General features: G+C 42.8%; 1 protein-coding gene across 1 annotated transcript in view; it reads left to right on the top strand.

Annotated features, from left to right (window-relative positions):
* The first annotated feature begins 224 nt into the window (after positions 1 to 224).
* Positions 225 to 6,668, top strand: part of opn5 (opsin 5) — a 55,385-nt gene continuing 48,941 nt past the window's right edge. The window contains exon 1 of the mRNA XM_038726080.1: positions 225 to 390. The gene's annotated coding sequence lies outside the window, so the exon portion shown is untranslated. The remainder of the gene's footprint in view (positions 391 to 6,668) is intronic.

Raw genomic sequence — 6,668 nt, 5'->3', positions numbered from 1 at the left:
AACCCCACACATGATTAAAACGTTGCTGAATCCTAACAGGTGCAAGTCATGGTCACAGTTCTGCTGTAAGGAGCAGCCCCGTTGAGTTCAGGTGGGAATCAACCGGATTAGGTAAGGTTTATTTTGAAAGAGAAGACCGGAAGTTGTGAATCGTTTTGCTCCCCTGTGTCGATTGACTATATATAACAGAATTATTACTTAAGCCGGGATGATTGACTTGATGCTGCACACCGACGTAGGCTCGGACAGGTTGAGGCTGAAGCACAGGAGTATTTTAGAAACTCGCTCTGTTCATCATCAGGACCCCAACAGATTGCTCAACTGGAACAGATTAATTGTGGGAAATGCGCTCAGCATGTTTCAGGATGACTAATGACCGATGATAAAAAGGTGAGTAATGAACCAAATCTTTGTTTCATTAGGAAAATCTGTAATATAAAACAAAACTGTTTAGAAGCGTTATTTCCCCCACTTTTCCAAATGTTTTCCGTCTTACTTTAGCAGTTTATGTTAGATTGATTCGCTAAAATGTCCCTTACTGTATTCTTATTGTCTAGTTTAGCCTATATATACATTTAAAGTTGATATAAACTAGGTAATAGGGTGACCAGACGTTCTGAAAATTTCGGGACAGTCCCAAATAACGAGCAATTATCCCGATTCCTGTCTGGTTTGTCCCGAAAATTAGACTTAACATGAGTTTTGATTATAGCCTAATTAAACATTAAATAGGCTACTGATCATTGTGTGGTTCTCAGGCTCCAGCGGGGTTGCAGGTTATCTGTACATTGTGTTATAGCCATAAAGAAACACTCGTGCTCTTTTCCCCTTTTTGTTTTCTTGTGGTTTGTGGAAGTTACAGTCGCGAGGACAGGGAAAGTCTAGCTTCAGGCAGCCGCGGCGGAGAGATCTGACACGCGCGTTGCGCAAACAGCTGTGACAGACACCCCTTATGAAATGAATAAAATAATAAACTAGGTAAAAGATCATGGTTTACCCATGTTATACCCACAGTTGTTGTGTTTTTCCTAATGACAGACAGGCGACCTCATGAACTAAAGTAATTCATTTAATTTTAGCGTTGTGTTTTGATTCTCACGTGTTTTAATGGTCATTGACACTGAACATAGCCACGCCCCCCTCTCACTCCCTATCCGCAACATGCAGCAGGGCAAGGATGGCGATTACATTATGGCCTATCTTTTGTTTTGTTCTCGAGTTTCACCTCTGGGGTACAAACAGGTAGCCTACTCAGTCAGAGAGGAAGATCTGCAAACAGCGGTTGAAATGACATTAAACACATTTTTCGGGGGAAAAAAATAGTTTTGTCAAATGTTCATGCACGGATGAAACCTTATAAAGTTATGAACGCTTGCGTTTTTTTCGGGTTGACTTTATTTCCTTATTGTTTGGGGTCCCACTAGGGTGACAAGACGAGAATAGGTGAAATTCGGGACAGGGTCGGGGTGGGCGTGGCACCCAGTAGGCTACATTACATTCAGTCTCATCGAACAGTAAAACCGTAACACCTCAAAATCTCTCGAAAATGTATTATTTTGTTCATGAAGTCATTTTGTAATTTAATTCATTTCATCAGTGCGGTGCCTCACATCGCATCTGTCTGCGCAACGCGCCTATCAGATCTCTCCCTCTCCGTGGCTGCCTGCACTTCCCCAGTCCTTGCGACTGTAACTTTCACTATGTTTATCTACAATACAATACAAAAAGAAAGGCGAAAGAGCATACTTTGTGGCTATAACAACTCTGGTGTCACGATGTCCCTTGCAGTCCCTGCTGTAGCCAATGGACAGCCTGAACAGTGTCCAACACCAAAAGAATGCTTCATAATGACCAGTAGGTTATATAATGTTTTATTATGCTATTACAGGTTTAGTTTGCTTTTAATTTGGGACTGTCTCGAATTTTCTGGAGTTGTGAAAATCTAAGATAATAATAAAATACAAAATAAAAAAAAATCCTTTTAAATACGCAGGAGGCCCCCTGTGCAAAAGTTTTAGGCAGGCGTGGAAGAAATGTTTTAGGTTTTAAAAATAGGCATGTGAATAGATTGTATTTATTTATATTTATCTGACGCTTTTGTCTAAAGCGACTTACAATTGCTATACATGTCAGAGGTCGCATGCCTCCGGAGCAGCTAGGGGTTAAGTGTCTTGCTTAAGGACACATTGGTGTCACTGTGGATTCAAACCCAGGTCTCTCACACCAAAGGCATGTGTCTTATTCACTACGCCACCACCATTTAGTTACCATTTATCAATTAACAAAATGCAAAGTGAGTGTACAGAAGAAAAATATAACTCAAATCAATATCTGTGACCACCCTTTGCCTTTAAAACTGCATGAATTCTTCTAGGTACACTTGCACAAAGTCAGGGATTTTGTAGGCATACAAACACATCAGGTGTATGATTAAACAATTATACCAAACGTGCTAATGATGGCCACTACAATATGTAAGTTGAAACACAAAAGTGATGGTGTGGCCCCCACAGAGCCCTGACCTCAACATCATGTCTGTCTGGGATTACCTGAAGGGAGAGAAGCAAGTGAGGCTGCCAAAATCCACAGAGGCAAGATGTTTGGGCGATAAGTCAATGTTGACTATTGATTTCACAAGTGAATCAGCAGCCTCCTGGGTGAAAGTTCTCTATGTCGTCCCTTTATACTTTGAGCGCTTGTGCCAGTTCCAGGCTGATAGACAGATGAGTGCAGCACACACCGCTGCACACATAGTTATTTTGTGTAACTGACTTGATTTGCTGTTAACGAGGCTCGCCACGACACAATGTTTTTTACCCAAAGAAAGAAAGAACTTTTAAATTTAACAAATAACATCTGCCAAATTTACAAGAAGGCACAAATAATAAAGAATTTGTTGTAGAAAGCTACTCTAATGCCTGAGCCACTAGCCAACCTATTAGCCCAAGCAGGTGCAAATAGAAACATTTCACTGCTGCTGTTTATACAATCACTCAATAAATAAAGCCTACTGGTAGTTGGGTTATGAGTATTGCAGAGTTTTGGGGAACTGTGTCTAAAAACTCCCAATGGCTGGGAAATGGTTCCAATTCAGCTGGCAACTGAAAAACCACTTAATGTCTGCTTTTATGTGTGGTAAAAGATGTTTTGCTTTTTGGCAATTCTGAGAGATTATCATCAAAGATAGACTCGAAATAAAATCAAACTCTTTTTGTTTGAATGTTGAAAATAACATAAGAAAATGAAAAATGAAAATGCCAATCAGGTCAGTTTCAAGCATGAAATGTCAAATATCATCAATGTTTGGATTTAGCAAAGATAAACGTGAGGAATGCTTGAATCTGAGCAGAGATAGTCTCTGATGTATATTCAGAAACTGAAAGGATCATTTTTAGGCCTGATTGTCCCGAAACATGTCACCAAGCCCAAAAGGTGCACAAATAACCAGCAACCAGACAAAGTGCAGATTGTGCGTTAACACAGTTTAGTCTTGCTCCTTGTTTTATTGCCTTTGTTAATCTTCAATTCATCCCTAAGAACCAACAATAACATTATAATAATTAACATTTATCATTGCCCAAGTCATAATATTAAAGTAGCACAAGTTATGTTGTTGCCTATAAAATAAAATGTCCATAATCACAGTATTTCAGCCATGAACACCATGTTTTCTGGGTGAAAAGCATATTATTTGTATTTTTCTTAAAGCTGCAATCTTTCAAACTAAAGCAAAGTTGGATGAGAAAAAGGCGTTTGGAAAGTGTGCTGTTGGTTTAAGCTAGGGTAGACAATTTATTTCAGAAGGAGTTTTTGTTCTATTTGTTGAAATTCTCTTTATATCCTGACAGCAATCAATAAATCAAATTCTCTGGCACAAAAATGAAGAGAATCTGTGGCTGTCACAGAACTGTAATAAGCATGGCCAGTCATTTTATTCCGTGTGAAAGGCATACCTTGCCTTTCGCCCGATGTCAGCTGGGATTGGCCCCAGCCCCCCCGCGACCCTGTACGCAGGATAAGTGGTTGACGATGGATGGATGGATGGATGGATGTATAGCACATGCTTTCTTTTTTCTCCTTTCTTTTTTATATCTCACGTGTGTGATTTTTGGTGTATTAGTAATTTAAGATATACTCTCGCCAATCATGCAAGGTGAAAGAGTTTTGGTCTGGTTATTAGAATTTGCTCCTTTCATTGAGAAAGAGGGAATTTCGGAAGTGTAGTTTAATGTGCTTCATGGAGACTTGGCTACACCCGGATATTTATGACCAGTGTCTCCATCGACGGCTTTCAGAGAGCGGGAAGCGTAAAGGCGGGGGGCTTGCCGTTCTAGTTTACAACAGATGGTGTAATCCCGGTCACATTATGGTTAAACAACTTATCTGCAGCCCGGACACTGAACTGCTTGCTGTGGGACTCCGGCCATATTATTTACCACGGGAAATCTCACATGCCTTTTACATTCCGCCCTCTGCCAACCCGATGTCAGCGTGTATTGTCATCCTACTACTCCCTCCTCCTCCTCCTCCTCACTGTCCCCCACCCTCCTGGGAGACCCCTGTTCCCCCGTCCTCTGGCTCTCAGGTTAACTGCCTCCTCCAGCCTGACGACTCCTCCCCTCCCCCATCTGTGTCCTCTGTGTGCCTCACTGCTGACCAGGTGAGAAGACAGCTGAGGAGACTCCACTCCAACAAGGCTGCAGGCCCTGATGGTATCCGCCCCGGGGTGCTCAAAGCCTGTGCCCCCCAGCTATGTGGAGTCCTTCACCATGTCTTCAACCTGAGCCTGTGTCTTCAAAGAGGCCCTGTGCTGTGGAAGACATCTTGCCTCGTGCCTGTACCAAATACACCACGTCCTAGTGGCTCCTAGTCAGACTTCTCCAGTGCTTTCAACACCATCCGGCCGGCCCTGCTGGGTGAGAAGCTGACAGCGATGCAGGTGGATACCCCCCTCGTGTCCTGGATGGTTGACTACCTGACTGGCAGACCACAGTATGTGCGCCTGCAACACTGTGTGTCAGACAGCGTGTTCAGCAACACCGGGGCCCCGCAGGGGACGGCCCTCTCTCCCGTCCTCTTCACCATCTACACCACGGACTTCAACTACCACACAGAGTCCTGTCACCTTCAGAAGTTTTCTGATGACTCTGCTGTGGTTGGATGTATCAGCAGGGTGAGTACAGAGCTGTGGTGGGGGACTTTGTCACATGGTGTGAACTGAACCATCTGCAGCTCAACGTGACAAAGACTAAAGAGCTGGTTGTGGATCTAAGGAGAGCCAAGGCACCAGTGACCCCTGTTTCCATCCAGAGGGTCCCTGTGGACACTGTGGAGGATTACAAATACCTGGGAGTGCACATGGACAATAAACTGGACTGGGCCAAGAACACTCAAGCTCTCTACAGGAAGGGCCAAAGCCGTCGCTATTTTCTGAGGAGGCTGAGATCCTTCAACATCTGCCGGAAAACGCTGAGGATGTTTCATGAATCTGTGGTGGCCAGTGATATCCTGTTTGCTGTTGCATGCTGGGGCAGCAGGTTGAGGGTAGCAGATGCTAACAGGCTCAACAAACTGATCCGCAAGGCCAGTGATGTTGTTGGGGTGGAGCTGGACTCTGTCAGTGGTGTCAGAGAGGAGGACGCTGTCCAAGCTACATGTCATCTTGGGCAATGTCTCCCACCCACTCCATGACGTGCTGCTCAAACACAGGAGCATTTTCAGTGCAAGACTCATTCCCCCAAAATGCACCACAGAGCACCACAGGAAGTCATTCCTGCCTGTAAACATCAAACTCTATAACTCCTCCCTCTCAGTGGCTGACACACGGGCCCTTAGTTAGTTATTAAACTGGACATTATAACCTGCTTCGTGCAATATAACAATAATTCTTTAATACCATAACAATTCTTTAATAATGTAAATATTGTAAATACCCACACATTTTTATCTTATATTTATACTCATATTTATACTCTTGATTCTACCTATTTTCCATAATGTTTTTCTATTCCTGATGCCTTGATAAGTGTGCAACTGTGACAAAAGAATTTCCCCTTGTGGATCAATAAAGTATTTCTGATTCCGATCCTGATATTGTGTTAGTCAGTGTATTTGGTTGAGCTGCATATTAACAAGAGAATAACATAAGCCAAAGGGCGGACTTGTAGTCTGTTAACTACTAGAAGATAAGGTCCTCTGGTAGAAAAAAAAAGGATTTTGAGATAAATGAAAAGGTGTAATATTTTGAGAATAAATTCATAGTACAATAGGTTGTAACGAGTCGTGCATGTTTAAGTATTTCCTGGCAGTCTCCAGTTATTTAGACTCAGACTAAAAAGATGGAATGGAGTGTGTCATGTTTTCTCTGACCGCTAACTCTGTGTCGATGCTGTCTCTGCGTCCCCCTCGCTTAGAGACACCTTTGCTCTGGGACTGTCTCAATGCACCTGGATGCTTCCCACTGAAGCAGCTGTAAGCTGCATTTCATTGGAGGCGGTGAAGTTAACATTTGTGTCAGTATCAGTACAGTCCCAAACTGTTCTGTGTCTGACGGTCTGAAGGTGATAATACAATATCAGCACAGCAGCACTTAGGCTAATGCACAGCAGAGGATGAGGCAGGTCAACTTTATAAACAAAATTATGACTTATGATGATTTATTCACATTA

The sequence above is a fragment of the Micropterus salmoides genome, unplaced genomic scaffold (genome assembly GCF_014851395.1).
Source record: "Micropterus salmoides isolate LMB-PRFRI ecotype aquatic unplaced genomic scaffold, ASM1485139v1 Ms_hic_scaffold_18, whole genome shotgun sequence".
NCBI lineage: Eukaryota > Metazoa > Chordata > Actinopteri > Centrarchiformes > Centrarchidae > Micropterus > Micropterus salmoides.
Note: the sequence above shows the minus strand (reverse complement) of the source record. Positions and strands in the feature narration are given on the sequence as shown.